The 19,061-nt window shown below is 45.5% G+C and overlaps 2 long non-coding RNA genes across 2 annotated transcripts; both read right to left on the bottom strand.

Moving 5' to 3' along the window:
• Positions 1 to 3,927: 3,927 nt before the first annotated feature.
• Positions 3,928 to 5,419, bottom strand: LOC117752012. The gene is made up of 3 exons (XR_004611967.1): positions 5,212 to 5,419; positions 4,278 to 4,334; positions 3,928 to 3,994 (listed from the first exon to the last, which is right to left on the bottom strand). It is a non-coding gene; the product is annotated as an uncharacterized LOC117752012 (long non-coding RNA).
• A 3,887-nt stretch (positions 5,420 to 9,306) lies between these two features.
• On the bottom strand, positions 9,307 to 10,196 carry LOC117752006. The gene is made up of 4 exons (XR_004611961.1): positions 10,054 to 10,196; positions 9,830 to 9,894; positions 9,606 to 9,742; positions 9,307 to 9,509 (listed from the first exon to the last, which is right to left on the bottom strand). It is a non-coding gene; the product is annotated as an uncharacterized LOC117752006 (long non-coding RNA).
• Positions 10,197 to 19,061: the final 8,865 nt, after the last annotated feature.

Raw genomic sequence — 19,061 nt, 5'->3', positions numbered from 1 at the left:
GCTGTTGGTGCGGCAGTTGTAGCTGTTGGTGCTGCAGTTGTAGCTGTTGGAGCCGCAGTTGTAGCTGTTGGAGCCGCAGTTGTTGCTGTTGGTGCCGCAGTTGTAGCTGTTGGTGCCGCAGTTGTAGCTGTTGGTGCAGGAGTTGTAGCTGTTGGTGCCGCAGTTGTAGCTGTTGGTGCCGCAGTTGTAGCTGTTGGAGCCGCAGTTGTAGCTGTTGGTGCGGCAGTTGTAGCTGTTGGTGCGGCAGTTGTAGCTGTTGGGGCCGCAGTTGTAGCTGTTGGTGCAGCAGTTGAGGCTGTTGGAGCCGCAGTTGTAGCTGTTGATGCCGCAGTTGTAGCTGTTGGTGCCGCAGTTGTAGCTGTTGGTGCGGCAGATGTAGCTGTTGGAGCCGCAGTTGTAGCTGTTGGTGCGGCAGTTGTAGCTGTTGGTGCGGCAGTTGTAGCTGTTGGTGCGGCAGTTGTAGCTGTTGGTGCCGCAGTTGTAGCTGTTGGTGCGGCAGTTGTAGCTGTTGGTGCCGCAGTTGTAGCTGTTGGTGCAGAAGTTGTAGCTGTTGGTGCAGCAGTTGTAGCTGTTGGTGCGGCAGTTGTAGCTGTTGGGGCCGCAGTTGTAGCTGTTGGTGCAGCAGTTGTAGCTGTTGGAGCCGCAGTTGTAGCTGTTGATGCCGCAGTTGTAGCTGTTGGTGCCGCAGTTGTAGCTGTTGGTGCGGCAGTTGTAGCTGTTGGAGCCGCAGTTGTAGCTGTTGGTGCGGCAGTTGTAGCTGTTGGTGCGGCAGTTGTAGCTGTTGGTGCGGCAGTTGTAGCTGTTGGAGCCGCAGTTGTAGCTGTTGGTGCCGCAGTTGTAGCTGTTGGTGCCGCAGTTGTAGCTGTTGGTGCCGCAGTTGTAGCTGTTGGAGCCGCAGTTGTAGCTGTTGGTGCATCAGTTGTAGCTGTTGGTGCCGCAGTTGTAGCTGTTGGTGCCGCAGTTGTAGCTGTTGGTGCCGCAGTTGTAGCTGTTGGTGCGGGAGTTGTAGCTGTTGGTGCGGCAGTTGTAGCTGTTGGTGCGGCAGTTGTAGCTGTGGGTGCGGCAGTTGTAGCTGTTGGTGCCGCAGTTGTAGCTGTTGGTGCGGCAGTTGTAGCTGTTGGTGCCGCAGTTGTAGCTGTTGGTGCCGCAGTTGTAGCTGTTGGTGCGGCAGTTGTAGCTGTGGGTGCGGCAGTTGTAGCTGTTGGTGCGGCAGTTGTAGCTGTTGGTGCAGCAGTTGTAGCTGTTGATTCCGCAGTTGTAGCTGTTTTTGCCGCAGTTGTAGCTGTTGGTGGCGCAGTTGTAGGTGTTGGTACCGCAGTTGTAGCGGTTGGTGCCGGAGTTGTAGCTGTTGGTGCGGCAGTTGTAGCTGTTGGTGCGGCAGTTGTAACTGTTGGTGCGGGAGTTGTAGCTGTTGGTGCGGGAGTTGTAGCTGTTGGTGCGGCAGTTGTAGCTGTTGGTGCGGCAGTTGTAGCTGTTGGAGCCGCAGTTGTAGCTGTTGGAGCCGCAGTTGTTGCTGTTGGTGCCGCAGTTGTAGCTGTTGGTGCCGCAGTTGTAGCTGTTGGTGCGGCAGTTGTAGCTGTTGGTGCGGCAGTTGTAGCTGTTGGAGCCGCAGTTGTAGCTGTTGGTGCGGCAGTTGTAGCTGTTGGTGCGGCAGTTGTAGCTGTTGGAGCCGCAGTTGTAGCTGTTGGTGCGGCAGTTGTAGCTGTTGGTGCGGCAGTTGTAGCTGTTGGAGCCGCAGTTGTAGCTGTTGGTGCCGCAGTTGTAGCTGTTGGTGCCGCAGTTGTAGCTGTTGGAGCCGCAGTTGTAGCTGTTGGTGCGGCAGTTGTAGCTGTTGGTGCGGCAGTTGTAGCTGTTGGGGCCGCAGTTGTAGCTGTTGGTGCGGCAGTTGTAGCTGTTGGTGCGGCAGTTGTAGCTGTTGGAGCCGCAGTTGTAGCTGTTGGAGCCGCAGTTGTTGCTGTTGGTGCCGCAGTTGTAGCTGTTGGTGCCGCAGTTGTAGCTGTTGGTGCGGCAGTTGTAGCTGTTGGTGCGGCAGTTGTAGCTGTTGGAGCCGCAGTTGTAGCTGTTGGTGCGGCAGTTGTAGCTGTTGGTGCGGCAGTTGTAGCTGTTGGGGCCGCAGTTGTAGCTGTTGGTGCGGCAGTTGTAGCTGTTGGTGCGGCAGTTGTAGCTGTTGGAGCCGCAGTTGTAGCTGTTGGAGCCGCAGTTGTTGCTGTTGGTGCCGCAGTTGTAGCTGTTGGTGCCGCAGTTGTAGCTGTTGGTGCGGCAGTTGTAGCTGTTGGTGCGGCAGTTGTAGCTGTTGGAGCCGCAGTTGTAGCTGTTGGTGCGGCAGTTGTAGCTGTTGGTGCGGCAGTTGTAGCTGTTGGTGCGGCAGTTGTAGCTGTTGGAGCCGCAGTTGTAGCTGTTGGTGCCGCAGTTGTAGCTGTTGGTGCCGCAGTTGTAGCTGTTGGTGGAGAAGTTGTAGCTGTTGGTGCAGCAGTTGTAGCTGTTGGTGCAGCAGTTGTAGCTGTTGGTGCAGCAGTTGTAGCTGTTGGTGTTGCAGTTGTAGCTGTTGGAGCGGCAGTTGTAGCTGTTGGTGCGGCAGTTGTAGCTGTTGGTGCGGCAGTTGTAGCTGTTGGTGCGGCAGTTGTAGCTGTTGGTGCAGAAGTTGTAGCTGTTGGTGCAGCAGTTGTAGCTGTTGGTGCCGCAGTTGTAGCTGTTGGTGCCGCAGTTGTAGCTGTTGGGGCCGCAGTTGTAGCTGTTGGTGCAGCAGTTGTAGCTGTTGGAGCCGCAGTTGTAGCTGTTGGTGCAGCAGTTGTAGCTGTGGGTGCCGCAGTTGTAGCTGTTGGTGCAGCAGTTGTAGCTGTAGGTGCCTCAGTTGTAGCTGTTGGTGCCGCAGTTGTAGCTGTTGGTGCCGCAGTTGTAGCTGTTGGAGCCGCAGTTGTAGCTGTTGGTGCCGCAGTTGTAGCTGTTGGTCCGGCAGTTGTAGCTGTTGGTGCGGCAGTTGTAACTGTTGGTGTGGGAGTTGTAGCTGTTGGTGCGGGAGTTGTAGCTGTTGGTGCGGCAGTTGTAGCTGTTGGTGCGGCAGTTGTAGCTGTTGGAGCCGCAGTTGTAGCTGTTGGAGCCACAGTTGTTGCTGTTGGTGCGGCAGTTGTAGCTGTTGGTGCGGCAGTTGTAGCTGTTGGTGCGGCAGTTGTAGCTGTTGGTGCGGCAGTTGTAGCTGTTGGAGCCGCAGTTGTAGCTGTTGGTGCGGCAGTTGTAGCTGTTGGTGCGGCAGTTGTAGCTGTTTGTGCGGCAGTTGGAGCTGTTGGAGCGGCAGTTGTAGCTGTTGGTGCCGCAGTTGTAGCTGTTGGTGCCGCAGTTGTAGCTGTTGGTGCAGAAGTTGTAGCTGTTGGTGCAGCAGTTGTAGCTGTTGGTGCCACAGTTGTAGCTGTTGGTGCAGAAGTTGTAGCTGTTGGTGCAGCAGTTGTAGCTGTTGGTGCAGCAGTTGTAGCTGTTGGTGCAGCAGTTGTAGCTGTTGGTGTTGCAGTTGTAGCTGTTGGTGCCGCAGTTGTAGCTGTTGGTGCAGCAGTTGTAGCTGTTGGTGCGGCAGTTGTAGCTGTTGGAGCCGCAGTTGTAGCTGTTGGTGCAGCAGTTGTAGCTGTTGGTGCGGGAGTTGTAGCTGTTGGTGCGGCAGTTGTAGCTGTTGGTGCGGGAGTTGTAGCTGTTGGTGCGGGAGTTGTAGCTGTTGGTGCGGCAGTTGTAGCTGTTGGTGCGGGAGTTGTAGCTGTTGGTGCCGCAGTTGTAGATGTTGGTGCCGCAGTTGTAGCTGTTGGAGCCGCAGTTGTAGATGTTGGTGCCGCAGTTGTAGCTGTTGGTGCAGCAGTTGTAGCTGTTGGTGCCGCAGTTGTAGCTGTTGGTGCCGCAGTTGTAGCTGTTGGTGCAGCAGTTGTAGCTGTTGGTGTCGCAGTTGTAGCTGTTGGTGCTGCAGTTGTAGCTGTTGGTGCCGCAGTTGTTTGAGTTTGGACAGATCCGTAAAGAACTAAAATACAAGATTTGTGCTTAACTGGTGAACAAATAAATTAACTTACAAAATAAACTGTGGTAAAAGACTGTGTTATAAGTGTTCAACTAAAAAGTTTGTTGCAATTAATCACATTATATTCTGTATCTGTTAATGTGATTTAATATTTTCTTGTGTAAAATATTTCATAAAGTTTCTATCAAGTTCTCTTACTAAAGTCACATAGTATTGATCATCAGACTTTATTCTTATTTATTTCAAGACAATCGGAAGTCAATCAGTTCAACCTTATTTATCTTACCTGTTAGAATCAGGAAAACTGATATGATCTTTCTGGTCCCCATCCTGTCAATGCAATCTGCACAATCAAACCAGAGAGATGCAGAATGTGAAGAGATGTTGTTCCACAGTTGGATTAGTTGACCCTCGGAGATGTATTACCTTGTCTCTGATGAAACTGTTGAATGAGTTTATACACCATCAAAACGATCTTGACTATTTTTGCAATATTCTGAATTAAACTTTTTTTTATTTCATTATATATACATCGTTTAGTTTTTGTTAACGTTTTTCTTTGGAACTATGTTTTAAATAGAAGAAAGGTTTTGAAGAAAGAAATAGCATAACATTAACACATATGTTTTAAACTCCTTGCAACACATTCCATTGTCGGAGTAATATTCTCCTTTATAGCTAGAAGGTAAATTTTCACAAATAGAATCCATTGTTTTTCTGAAGCCTTTAATGACAGTTGTTTTATTTATCTGTTACACAGGTTTCTGAGATGTGTAACTCATTAAATAAGTATTGATCATGTTGATAAATACTTTCTTGATATATGGTATATCATATGTTAAAAATGATTCAAAATGTGTACATTTATCAATGTCCAAATATTGTAGTGATTACGAAAACACTGATGAGAATTTTCTTTTTGTTATTTGAATTGTACTATGGAGTAAATGCATATTTTTTATAAACATCTTGGACATGCTGGTTAGTTTTTTTTAATGTTATTTTTGATCCTTTCAGCTGCACATTGAAATGCCATCAATTACTTTTATCATATTTTGGTTGCAGTGTAAACATCTTTGGGTCAATCATTAAACATTAAACAAAATGAGTATAATAAACAATCGCACAAACATTCAACAGACACACACACACACACACACACACACACACACTGATGATGAATTTAGATACTGTACAAAAAGTTTTAAACTTGTACTTACCCCAATATAGATCGGTACAAGATGAAAAGTTATCGATTCCCTTCTTTTTCCGACGAACAGGTTCTTAAAATGTTCACTTTTCTCTTAGATTCAGCTCAGTTCACATATGAGTGACTGCAAACCTCTCTTCTTCTGTGACAGTCGACTTCTATTTGAGCCTTTATATATTCAAATGTAAGAGAGTCTACTGACGTGACAGATTGGTGAATCATCGATCAGAAATGCTGTGACACCTTAGAAAATAACAATGTGCTTACAGTTAGTTTCTTGGCATAGTGCCATGGTACACTCCCTTCTTTTGTCCTGTGAGAAAAGTACAGGTGCATTCCATCGACGTGAATGTTGGAAGGTTCGTCTTGTGTGACAGTAAATTACGGCACATAAACAATTGTGGTTTAGTGAAGTAAATACAAGAAAACTTGAGATGATCATATGCAACCACTGAATGAATATATTTACGCGATATTTGGAGATACAATACAATTAAAGTGTGCAACTTTGATGTTCATATGGACACATCCAAAGATAATTCAAGAGTTTTACTTCATCATATTTGTCGGAGGGAGTGCCAAGTTGTCACATCTAGAAAAATGTGAGGACGCAAATGCAATTTCTAAAAATAGTCTTCAGTCAGACAAACACATTTCTGGTAACCTGGTAGTCAAAACCAAATCCAAACACAAGGAAAACACGGGTAAATACCAAAAACACAACCAAAAATCTAAATGTTCCAAAGCCTCATGACAAGGGCAGAATTCCTCCATCAATGTGATTTCTTTTCATTGTTTTTAATAGATGTTGAATATATTTTGCTTCCATCCTGAATGTTGGTGGAAAACAAAGTTTCGATGGTAACAATTACAGCATAGTGTTGACATAAGGACGTATGCTTTTACTGCTGCTTTGTTGACTATTGTTCACAAGTTATAAGTGCTAGAAAATAAAATAAGTTTTATTTACGGTTGATTAGTGAAAGTAGTTGTTGTTGTAACTGACTGCTAACTTGTTAGGTTATGCAGATTGTTTGATTTATTATTTGTGTTGGGTTTATTTTGTTATTCATATTCAAGTATGTATCTTGTTATTTAAATTAGAAATTTGTTGTCCTTTTAATTTGGCGACTCAGCTCTCGTGTGCCTGTAGCTTTCACGGAGTGGAAAGATATTATAACACAAAAAATCACTTGCTCCTGGATAATTAGAGACTTCCAGTCTGAGCTTGATAAAACACCTGCTGTGCATCGGCGTCTTGATGATGGTAGCAGCGGAAATGGCAGGACAGCAGCTGTACGGCGATTCCCGATCAAACGGACGAATCCGATGAGGAGACTGCATTAATCCCCGTTTTAACACCCATCGGCGAGCGGAATGAGGTACGAAGCAGTTTAAATTCCCTCTGCTACAGTTAGTGCGGGGTGGGAGTCGCTTAGTCACGGCATTAGCCGTTCTTTGTTTACATTGACGGCGCACAGCGGGTGAGTCGTGTTCATTTGAATGCGCCTCATTGTTACTTTATTAACCCGTCAAATTTCTCTCACGTGGTATTTGTTTTGATTAAGTGATGTTTAGATATTTTAATAGTTGTATTTGTCTTTTATTAAATGATTATCTTGTCCTTGTTAGTTTCAATATGAATTTACATTTGTGTATTTCTTCCTAGTTTCACGGTGTTTCTACGGTGCCATGGTGAATTGTGTGATTAAAGAGCCATGAAGCATCAGTTTTGGGACTCTCTGCGTCTTGCTTTGCCAGCCAGGGGCTGTTACAGTTGTGATGTATTCTTATTTTGCATGTGATTTGTCCATTTGCTGGTGTTGCAGTTGCAGTCCGTCATGATCTCAGGTTCTCTGTTGCTGGGTGGATTTTGTCACAGCAATAGCATTAAAATGAAGGTCAGAGACCAAAGATCCAAATTAACAGAGGGAGAATCCACACAAAAACCTAATAAAAATTAACCCAACCTCTGCAACAACACAACAAAGCAAGACAATTCAATTTGGACTCTTAAACATAATATCATTGTCATCAAAGGCTGTTTTAGTTAATGAATTAGTCTAAGATAACAATATCGATTTATTGTCTCTCACTGAGACCTGGCTGCATCCTGAAGAATATGTCAGCCTAAATTTACCTACTCCCCCCAGTGATATAAATACACACATTCCTCGAGACTCTGGCCGAGGAGGTGGAGTTGCTGCTATTTTTAACTCCAGTCTATTAATTAATACTAAACTATAACTCATTTGAAAGTCTTGTCTGCCACACCCATCCAAGAAATCACAAAAGCCAATCCTATTTGCTGTAGTTTACCGTACTCCTGAGGCTTATTCTAAATTTTTTACTAAAAACAGATAAAGTTATTATTGTCGGGGACTTTAATACTCATGTCGACAACAGCCTTAGTGTTGCATTCATTTCAACATTAGACTCAATTGGTTTCCACACACTTCACCTTGTACTATCATATGGTCAAAATTTTACATCTAATAGTACTTCCACATAATCCGATTATATCAGACCATAATTTAGTAACCTTAGATTTATTATTATCAGACTACATGCCATTAACAACTCCTTTTCGAGATGTCTACCTGATAATGCTGTGGCAAAATTTCAGGAAATAATTGCAATTACATTTTACTCAGTATTATCCCTCACTTCAACCAATGAATTCTTTAAAAACCCTAGCTCCACTGAGATTGACCATCTTGTCGATAGCTCTGTAAACTCATTATGATTAACATTAGACTATAGCACCTCAAAAAAGAAGCGTGTAAAACAAAGTAAATTAGCTCCCTGGTATAATTCCAACACGTGAATTAAAACAAGCGTAAGAACACTAGAAAGGAAGTGGCGCTTCAACAAATGTGTTGAAAACCCCCTATCCCGGAAAGATAGTGTTAAGGTATACAAGAAGGCCCGCCACAAAGCAAGAGCTGCAACTACTCCACATTAATAGTAAATAAGAACAACCCCAGGTTTCTCTTCAGCACTGTAGCCAGGCTGACAGAGAGTCACACCTCCACTAAACCCAGTATTCCTCCATCCGTGAATAGCAATGTCTTTATGAACTTCTTTAGCGATGAAATTCTAACAATTAGAAATATAATCTACCATCTCCTGCCCTCAGTTGACGCTGATACATCATAAAGCACAGAAATCTCAGGAACAGCTCAGAATTCTGACAAATATTTAGAAAGCTTCTCTCTGGTCACCCTTGATCAGCTGATCATAATAATCTCATCGTCTAAACCAACAACTTGTATTTTAGATCCCATTCCTGCAAAGTTATGAAATTCTGCCCCTAATTAATAGTACTTTACTGAATACAATCAATCAATTGTTGATTGCAGCCACATCGTGGATCATGATGATGGATGAATAAGAATTGTATACTACTATGTGCTTCTAGGAATGAAGATGTTTGGTTCGACACTTTTCTCAAGACTGAAAAATCTCATGAGTAAAACCTGAAAATCATCACCCAAGAGAGGACAAACATTTTCAAACATTTTGTACCTTGTTTATTATGACATTTCTGACAGAAACCCCAGAAAATACATGAAATCTCACAGAATAAAGAAATGTGCGATTATGTAAATCCACTATATGTAATTATAAAAATCGAGTTTTCACATATATATATATATACCAGATACACCATGACCTTTGATAAAATAAAAGAGGTCGCATTGTGAAGCCCGCTATGACCTGCATGTGTTCCTTCATTTAATTTAAGATACAAACTTAAACATTCATTTTACATGCGTTTGGAGATTATAGAAAAGTTTAGATAAGACGACATTAATACCGAACAAAGTTGAATATTGCTATGCCACAGTGCTCATTGAATCCAGATACATTTTGAATTTAACAGTGCAACAGTACAGATATTTTTTGAACTCCCCAGTGTTTCATAGATAGTGTTGTTATGTTTCAATAGAACAGAAGCTTAAAGGCAGCTGTGTCATTCTGTCCAGGATCCTGGACGTCCCCAAACACTAACGTGTTCAGTTCCAAAAACAAACCTAATCCACTGTCATTGATGTGTCGGATCAGTGCAAAGTTGAACTTGGTGAGTTCATCCAAAACCGTGCAATACATTAAAAAGAAAATCAACAATCTGGGATTTTTGCTGACGATAAAGTCCTTTTTCATTCCAGAGATGTCGTTCTTGTTCTCATGGGAATTCATAAGGAAATCAGCACAGATGCTATTGCTGGCTTGACAGTAGCCATGACAAGAGCACCAGACAGGATGCAGTGACGAGACTGATCTGTTGACTGACTCCACTTGAAGCTGTAAATGAGGAGAAAATACATCAAAACGTTAGTTTGATAAATACTTTTTCAGCCTGTGAAGTTTTCCAAACAAGCAGCACTCCGTATTTCTTACCTATGCCATCCACGGTGATGGAGCTGGCTTCAATGTTGAAGCTGGTGACTGCATTTAGCAAAACGTCTGCAATCGCAGTGTTGTTAGGAACAGCACCGCTGAAGGTGATCTCACAAAGATTGATGATTGATCCATTTCTGCAGGAGGAGAAACAAATAAATGTTGAATGAAATATCAGATTTAGGCTGCAATCCTGAAAATGTAACAATATGTTAACAAATTACCTGAATTCCACCACTTCCAAGGAACGGAAGGAAGAGGGGAATTGCCTTTTGTATGGAGGTTCAAGCTGCAGAAACAGAAAACACATGGTATTTTAAAAAATCGACTTGTTTTATGCTCGACGTACTTTTACTTGTTCTATTTTTGGCTGCTTGATAAAAAAAATTACTGAAATAGAAAACACAATAATATGAAGCCACAGGTTTTATTTTGAAAAGAGGCTTACCTCAGTCTTTATGGTAGCAGCTCTTCCTTTAAAAGCAGCAGATGTTGTATCCAACAAGTCGGTTGTGAATGTTTCCCCAACAGACCTGAAAATCACTCGCTTTGTTGTGATGGCAGCGGTTGTTGGTGCTGCAGTTGTAGTTGTTGTTAACACAGTTGTAGTTGGGGTTGTTGCTGCAGTTGTAGTTGTTGTTGCTGCAATTGTAGTTGTTGTTGCTGCAGTTGTAGTTGTTGTTGCTGCAGTTGTAGTTGTTGTTAACACAGTCGTAGTTGGGGTTGTTGCTGCAGTTGTAGTTGTTGTAGCAGTTGTATTAGTTGCAACTGGACTTCCTACAACACATTTTGTGTAAATGAATAAATCAATATGTACATCTCCTGCTGTTGTAAGAATCAGAGTTAATAACAAATACTTTTCAGAACGAGCAGTTTAGATTGATAAAAGGAAGCAAAGACTATCGAATGTTGCCACACACACAAAGGCACTGTTGATAGGTTGATTTCAACTGTACAGAACTGACCATCTTTAAGTTGTGCTAAAAATATCTTTATTTTACCTCATTGTCTTGTATAGAAACACAATTTTGAATGTGACTCATTTAACACTAGCATCAGAGACACATGGTATTTCACACAGTGTTCCCAATTTAGCTACTTTGTCACTAGATTTATCGACTTTTCACCTTCCCTAGCCACTAAAAATTGTTTCTACATGAACAGAGAGCCCCGAAGTCAAAAGACTCATTGGGAACACGTCACAAATTAATGTTGGCCAGCTGAGAAGAGCTCTTTCACACAAAAGGGTTGATCAGTTATGGTTCAATGATAAAAATAAAGACCCCCAAAAAATTTAAAACAACAGAAATCATCCCCACCCCTTTTCCCCACCCACACTGAATCAAAAATAGAATCAAGGACCAAACAAAATATCAAACCTGCAAGAGAACAGGATGCCGGTCGGCAGTGCGACGTATGCAAATTAAACGTATCTATGTCACATGTGACGTCATTACGCAATCTAGCGACCTTCAGAGAGCCAATGGCTACTTCTGGTGAGATTTTTTTCACATGTATTTAGGACTGATGAGAGCGTCGCTGATGAGTGGCTCCATTCTAACAAGCTTAACACTTGGTCTGAAGCACGTGGTGCAGGTGCATTAGTGTTGTTTCCAAATCCACTGTCACTTGTTTAACAGAAAAATGTTTGCTGCATCAGACACATGGTTCTTAATTTTTGTCATAACAGGCATTACATCAATCATAGTGTCACCTATTAAAAGACCCTTGAACATTTGTGGATTACTGTTATAAGCAGTTTTTCCATAAGTAGTAAGAGACAACGCTTCTCTGCAGAGGAAACAGTTCTGCTAGTGCTCAAAGGCAAAGTACATGAGCAGATCATCTGCGTGACAACAGTGTACATGCCCTGTGCAGCATGTGGGTGCATGTTACTATCTTTATAAGGCCCCATGAAATAACAGGAATATACTGGACGATTCACTTTTGTGGTAGTTTGATATCAATGCACCAACACTGCAGCCAACCACAGCTCATTTGAGGATAATTGGACAGTTTGGTGCTCAGATGACTGCAGTAGTATGTACTAGATGATGAACTTGGCTGGGGGAGTAACAAAAAGTCAGTTGTGTCATGCTGTGAGATAGATGTTGTATTTACTTACCAATTACAGTGATTGTGCTGGAATCTATCGTCACGTTGAAGGGGCTGTTGGAATTATTTACAGCTGCTACTAAGGTTTCAGTAACAGCACCATTCTCTGGGAGTTCTGAAGTGGTAGAATTCGTACTGAACGCAATGTTCAAATCTGCAACAACTCCATTTGCTCTAGTTGGTGGTTGCCTACGTGAGGAAACCAAACAAGTATTAATAATAATATTTCCTGAGTGTAGATTAATCCAAACGTGTAATTTGTACATGAAACTATCAACACAGTGAGTCAGTAACCCTGAGTTTAAACAATATTAGTAAAGTAAGAAATATGTTTTTACCTGAACTCTTTCACACTGCACTTGTCGAAGTTATCACCAAATTTCTTCTTGTATATTATGTTGCACTGCAAAAAAAGAAGCAACACTTAGACGCTGGGAAGATTTCAAACAATTTTCATGAACTAAATTAAGGAATAAATTGATATTCTGGTGGAAATAAATCTTCACAACTGGTTTCTAGTGTAATATGTAAGAAATGGGCACTACGGACACAGTTAATGAATAATATATAGAATATGAAAGTGTACTCACCGGCACAACAAGTTTTTTTTCAAGATCTTTGTATTTACGGCTTTCTGGGTTTTTGAGATCGTCTGTAAATGGCTCATTAGTCAAGCCCACAGAGACAGTGTAAGTAGGTTGAGGAGCCACAGTTGTAGTTGCCGCAGTTGCAGTTGTTGTTGTTGCAGTTGTAGTTGTTGTTGCTGCAGTTGTAGTTGTAGTTGTTGTTGCTGCAGTTGTAGTTGTTGTTAACACAGTTGTAGTTGGGGTTGTTGCTGCAGTTGTAGTTGTTGTTGTAGCAGTTGTTGTTGTTGTAGGTGCAGCGGTAGTTAGTGCAGCGGTAGTAGGTGCAGCGGTAGTTGGTGCTGCAGTAGTTGGTGCAGCTGTTGTAGATGCAGCGGTTGTAGGTGCAGCGGTAGTTGGTGCAGCGGTAGTTGGTGCAGCGGTAGTAGGTGCAGCGGTAGTTGGTGCAGCGGTAGTTGGTGCTGCGGTAGTTGGTGCTGCGGTTGTAGGTGCAGCGGTAGTAGGTGCAGCTGTTGTAGGTGCAGGGGTAGTTGGTGCTGCAGTAGTTGGTGCAGCGGTTGTTGGGGCAGCGGTTGTAGGTGCAGTGGTTGTAGGTGCAGCGGTAGTAGGTGCAGCTGTAGTTGGTGCAGCGGTAGTTGGTGCAGCTGTTGTAGGTGCAGCGGTAGTAGGTGCAGCGGTAGTTGGTGCAGCAGTTGTAGCTGTTGTTGCCGCAGTTGTAGCTGTTGTTGCCGCAGTTGTAGCTGTTGGTGCCGCAGTTGTAGCTGTCGTTGCTGCAGTTGTAGTTGCCGCAGTTGTAGTTGTTGTTGTAGGTGCAGTGGTAGTTAGTGCAGCGGTAGTTGGTGCAGCAGTAGTTGGTGCAGCTGTTGTAGGTGCAGCAGTAGTTGGTGCAGTGGTTGTTGGTGCAGCGGTTGTAGGTGTAGCGGTTGTAGGTGTAGCGGTAGTAGGTGCAGCGGTAGTAGGTGCAGCGGTAGTAGGTGCAGTGGTAGTTGGTGCAGCGGTAGTTGGTGCAGCTGTTGTAGGTGCAGCGGTTGTAGGTGCAGCGGTAGTTGGTGCAGTGGTAGTTGGTGCTGCAGTAGTTGGTGCAGCGGTTGTAGGTGCAGCGGTAGTTGGTGCAGCTGTAGTTGGTGCAGCAGTAGTTGGTGCAGCAGTAGTTGGTGCTGCAGTAGTAGGTGCAGCGGTTGTAGGTGCAGCGGTAGTTGGTGCTGCAGTAGTAGGTGCAGCGGTTGTAGGTGCAGCGGTAGTTGGTGCAGCAGTTGTAGGTACAGCGGTAGTTGGTGCAGCAGTAGTTGGTGCAGCTGTTGTAGGTGCAGCAGTAGTATGTGCAGCAGTAGTTGGTGCAGCGGTAGTTGGTGCAGCTGTTGTAGGTGCAGCGGTAGTAGGTGCAGCGGTAGTTGGTGCTGCGGTAGTTGGTGCAGCGGTAGTTGGTGCAGCTGTTGTAGGTGCAGCGGTAGTAGGTGCAGCGGTAGTAGGTGCTGCGGTAGTTGGTGCAGCGGTAGTAGGTGCAGCGGTAGTAGGTGCAGCTGTTGTAGGTGCAGGGGTAGTTGGTGCTGCAGTAGTAGGTGCAGCTGTAGTTGGTGCAGCGGTAGTTTGTGCAGCTGTTGTAGGTGCAGCGGTAGTTGGTGCAGCAGTAGTTGGTGCAGCTGTTGTAAGAATCAGAGTTAAAAACAAATACTTTACAGAACGAGCAGTTTAGATTGATAAAAGGAAGCAAAGACTGTTGAATGTTGCCACACACACACACTGTTGATAGGTTGATTTCAACTGTTCAGAACTGAAAATCTTTAAGTTGTCCTAAAAAAATCTTTATTTTACCTCATTGTCTTGTATAGAAACACAATTTTGAATGTGACTCATTTAACACCAGCATCAGTAGCAAGTGGTATTTCACACAGTGTTCCCAATTTAGCGAATTTGTCACTAGATTTATTGACTTTTCACCTTCCCTAGCCACTAAAAATCGTTTCTAGAAACAATTCTGGTGACTTTCCGTTATATTGGCAATCTCAAAATTTTGGTTGTTGAGCAACAGATAAATCATGTTCTCTGTGTTGATGAGCTCTCATCAGCTGTTCCATATGAACAGAGAGCCCCGAAGTCAAAAGACTCTATGGGAACACGTCACAAGTTAATGTTGGTCAGCTGAGAAGAGCTCTTTCATAAAAAAGGGTTGATCAGTTATGGTTCACTGATAAAAATAAAGACCCCAAAAAATTTAAAACAACAGAAATCATCCCCACCCAATTTCCCCACCAACACTGAATCAAAAATAGAATCAAGGACCAAACAAACTATCAAACCTGCAAGAGAATAGGACGCCGGTCGGCAGCGCGACGTATGCAAATTAGACGTATCTACTTCACATGTTACGTCATTACGTAATTTAGTGACTTTCAGCTACATTTTAGAGAGCCAATGGCTACTTCTGGTGAGAGTTTTTTCACATGTATTTAGGACTGATGAGAGCGTCGCTGATGAGTGGCTCCATTTTAACAAGCTTAACACTTGGTGTGAAGCACGTGGTGCAGGTGCATTAGTGTTGTTTCCAAATACACTGTCACTTGTTTAACAGAAAAATGTTTGCTGAATTTGAGGATAATTGGACAGATTGGTGCTCCGATGACTGCAGTAGTATGTACTAGATGATGAACTTGGCTGGGGGAATAACAAAAAGTCAGTTGTGTCATGCTGTGAGATAGATGTTGTTTTTACTTACCAATTAGAGTGATTGTGCTGGAATCTATCGTCACGTTGAAGGGGCTGTTGGAATTATTTACAGCTGATACTAAGGTTTCAGCAACAGCACCATTCTCTGGGAGTTCTGAAGTGGTAGAATTCGTACTGAACGCAATGTTCAAATCTGCAACAACTCCATTTGCTCTAGTTAGTGGTTGCCTACGTGAGGAAACCAAACAAGTATTAATAATAATATTTCCTGAGTGTAGATTAATCCAAACGTGTAATTTGTACATGAAACTATCAACACAGTGAGTCAGTAACCCTGAGTTTAAACAATATTAGTAAAATTAGTGTTTTTACCTGAACTCTTTCACACTGCACTTGTCGAACTTATTACCAAATTTGTTCTTGTATATTATGTTGCACTGCAAAAAAAGAAGCAACACTTAGACGCTGGGAAGATTTCAAACAATTTTCATGAACTAAATTAAGGAATAAATTGATATTCTGGTGGAAATAAATCATCACAACTGGTTTCTAGTGTAAAATGTAATAAATGGGCACTACTGGCACAGTTAATGAATATTATATCGGATATGAAAGTGTACTCACCGGCCCAACGAGTTTTTGTTCAAGATCTTTGTATTTAGAGCTTTCTGGGTTTTTGAGATCGTCAGTAAATGGCTCATTAGTCAAGCCAACAGAGACAGTGTAAGTAGGTTGAGGAGCCACAGTTGTAGTTGCCGCAGTTGTTGTTGTAGGTGCAGTGGTAGTTAGTGCAGCGGTAGTTGGTGAAGCAGTAGTTGGTGCAGCTGTTGTAGGTGCAGCAGTAGTACGTGCAGCAGTAGTTGGTGCTGCGGTAGTAGGTGCAGCTGTTGTAGGTGCAGGGGTAGTTGGTCCTGCAGTAGTTGGTGCAGTGGTTGTTGGGGCAGCGGTTGTAGGTGCAGCGGTTGTAGGTGCAGTGGTAGTAGGTGCAGCAGTTGTTGCCGCAGTTGTAGCTGTTGTTGCCGCAGTTGTAGCTGTTGGTGCCGCAGTTGTAGCTGTCGTTGCTGCAGTTGTAGTTGTCGGTGCTGCAGTTGTAGTTGCCGCAGTTGTAGTTGTTGTTGTAGGTGCAGTGGTAGTTAGTGCAGCGGTAGTTGGTGCAGCAGTAGTTGGTGCAGCTGTTGTAGGTGCAGCAGTAGTTGGTGCAGCAGTAGTTGGTGCTGTGGTAGTAGGTGCACCTGTTGTAGGTGCAGGGGTAGTTGGTGCTGCAGTAGTTGGTGAAGTGGTTGTTGGTGCAGCGGTTGTAGGTGCAGCGGTTGTAGGTGCAGTGGTAGTAGGTGCAGCGGTAGTAGGTGCAGCTGTTGTAGGAGCAGCGGTAGTTGGTGCAGCTGTTGTAGGTGCAGCGGTTGTAGGTGCAGCGGTAGTTGGTGCTGCGGTAGTAGGTGCAGCAGTTGTAGGTGCAGCGGTAGTTGGTGCAGCGGTAGTTGGTGCTGCGGTAGTTGGTGCAGTGGTTGAAGGTGCAGCGGTAGTTGGTGCAGCTGTAGTTGGTGCAGCGGTAGTTGGTGCTGCAGTAGTAGGTGCAGCGGTGGTTGGTGCTGCAGTAGTTGGTGCAGCTGTTGTAGGTGCAGCGGTAGTAGGTGCAGTGGTAGTAGGTGCTACAGTAGTTGGTGCAGCTGTTATAGGTGCAGCGGTAGTAGGTGCAGCTGTTGTAGGTGCAGCGGTTGTAGGTGCAGCGGTAGTAGGTGCTGCAGTAGTTGGTGCTGCAGTAGTTGGTGCAGCGGTAGTAGGTGCAGCGGTTGTAGGTGCAGCAGTAGTTGGTGCAGCTGTTGTAGGTGCAGCGGTTGTAGGTGCAGCGGTAGTTGGTGCTGCGGTAGTAGGTGCAGCAGTTGTAGGTGCAGCGGTAGTTGGTGCAGCGGTAGTTGGTGCTGCAGTAGTTGGTGCAGTGGTTGAAGGTGCAGCGGTAGTTGGTGCAGCTGTAGTTGGTGCAGCGGTAGTTGGTGCAGCGGTAGTTGGTGCAGCGGTAGTTGGTGCTGCAGTAGTAGGTGCAGCGGTTGTAGGTGCAGCGGTAGTTGGTGCTGCAGTAGTTGGTGCAGCTGTTGTAGGTGCAGCGTTAGTAGGTGCAGCGGTAGTAGGTGCAGCTGTTGTAGGTGCAGGGGCAGTTGGTGCTGCAGTAGTTGGTGCAGTGGTTGTTGGTGCAGCGGTTGTAGGTGCAGTGGTTGTAGGTGCAGCGGCAGTAGGTGCAGCTGTTGTAGGTGCAGGGGCAGTTGGTGCTGCAGTAGTTGGTGCAGTGGTTGTTGGTGCAGCGGTTGTAGGTGCAGCGGTTGTAGGTGCAGCGGTTGCAGGTGCAGCGGTAGTAGGTGCTGCAGTAGTTGGTGCTGCAGTAGTTGGTGCAGCGGTAGTAGGTGCAGCGGTTGTAGGTGCAGCAGTAGTTGGTGCAGCTGTTGTAGGTGCAGCGGTTGTAGGTGCAGCGGTAGTTGGTGCTGCGGTAGTAGGTGCAGCAGTTGTAGGTGCAGCGGTAGTTGGTGCAGCGGTAGTTGGTGCTGCAGTAGTTGGTGCAGTGGTTGAAGGTGCAGCGGTAGTTGGTGCAGCTGTAGTTGGTGCAGCGGTAGTTGGTGCAGCGGTAGTTGGTGCAGCGGTAGTTGGTGCTGCAGTAGTAGGTGCAGCGGTTGTAGGTGCAACAGTTGTAGGTGCAGCAGTTGTAGGTGCAGCGGTAGTAGGTGCAGCGGTAGTTGGTGCAGCGGTAGTTGGTGCTGCAGTAGAAGGTGCAGCGGTTGTAGGTGCAGCGGTAGTTGGTGCTGCAGTAGTTGGTGCAGCTGTTGTAGGTGCAGCGTTAGTAGGTGCAGCGGTAGTAGGTGCAGCTGTTGTAGGTGCAGGGGCAGTTGGTGCTGCAGTAGTTGGTGCAGTGGTTGTTGGTGCAGCGGTTGTAGGTGCAGCTGTTGTAGGTGCAGCGGGTGTTGGTGCAGCGGTTGTAGGTGCAGCGGTTGTAGGTGCAGCGGTAGTAGGTGCAGCGGTAGTAGGTGCAGCAGTTGTAGCTGTTGTTGCCGCAGTTGTAGCTGTTGTTGCCGCAGTTGTAGCTGTTGTTGCCGCAGTCGTTGCCGCAGTTGTAGCTGTCGGTGCCGCAGTTGTAGCTGTCATTGCCGCAGTTGAAGTTGTCATTGCCGCAGTTGTAGCTGTCGTTGCCGCAGTTGTAGCTGTCGGTGCCGCAGTTGTAGCTGTTGTTGCCGCAGTTGTAGCTGTTGTTGCTGCAGTTGTAGCTGTTGGTACCGCAGTTGTAGCTGTTGTTGCCGCAGTTGTAGCTGTTGTTGCCGCAGTTGTTGCCGCAGTTGTAGCTGTCGTTGCCGCAGTTGTAGCTGTCGGTGCCACAGTTGTAGCTGTCGGTGCCGCAGTTGTAGCTGTCGTTGCCGCAGTTGAAGCTGTCGTTGTAGCTGTCGTTGCCGCAGTTGTAGCTGTCGGTGCAGCAGTTGTAGCTGTCGTTGCCGCAGTTGTAGCTGTCGTTGCCGCAGTTGTAGCTGTTGGTGCTGCAGTTGTAGCTGTTGGTGCAGCAGTTGTAGCTGTCGTTGCCGCAGTTGTAGCTGTTGGTGCTGCAGTTGTAGCTGTTGTTGCCGAAGTTGTAGCTGTTGGTGCAGCAGTTGTAGCTGTTGTTGCCGCAGTTGTAGCTGTCGGTGCTGCAGTTGTAGCTGTTGGTGCAGCAGTTGTAGCTGTTGTTGCCGCAGTTGTAGCTGTTGTTGCCGCAGTTGTTGCCGCAGTTGTAGCTGTCGGTGCCGCAGTTGTAGCTGTTTGTGCCGCAGTTGTAGCTGTCGTTGCCGCAGTTGTAGCTGTCGGTGCCGCAGTTGTAGCTGTCGTTGCCGCAGTTGTAGCTGTTGGTGCTGCAGTTGTAGCTGTTGTTGCCGCAGTTGTAGCTGTCGTTGCCGCAGTTGAAGCTGTCGTTGTAGCTGTCGTTGCCGCAGTTGTAGCTGTCGGTGCAGCAGTTGTAGCTGTCGTTGCCGCAGTTGTAGCTGTCGTTGCCGCAGTTGTAGCTGTTGTTACCGCAGTTGTAGCTGTTGTTGCCGCAGTTGTTGCCGCAGTTGTAGCTGTCGGTGCTGCTGTTGTAGCTGTCGTT

Source organism: Hippoglossus hippoglossus, chromosome 18, assembly GCF_009819705.1.
Source record: "Hippoglossus hippoglossus isolate fHipHip1 chromosome 18, fHipHip1.pri, whole genome shotgun sequence".
NCBI lineage: Eukaryota > Metazoa > Chordata > Actinopteri > Pleuronectiformes > Pleuronectidae > Hippoglossus > Hippoglossus hippoglossus.
This window is presented reverse-complemented; position numbering and strand designations above follow the sequence as displayed.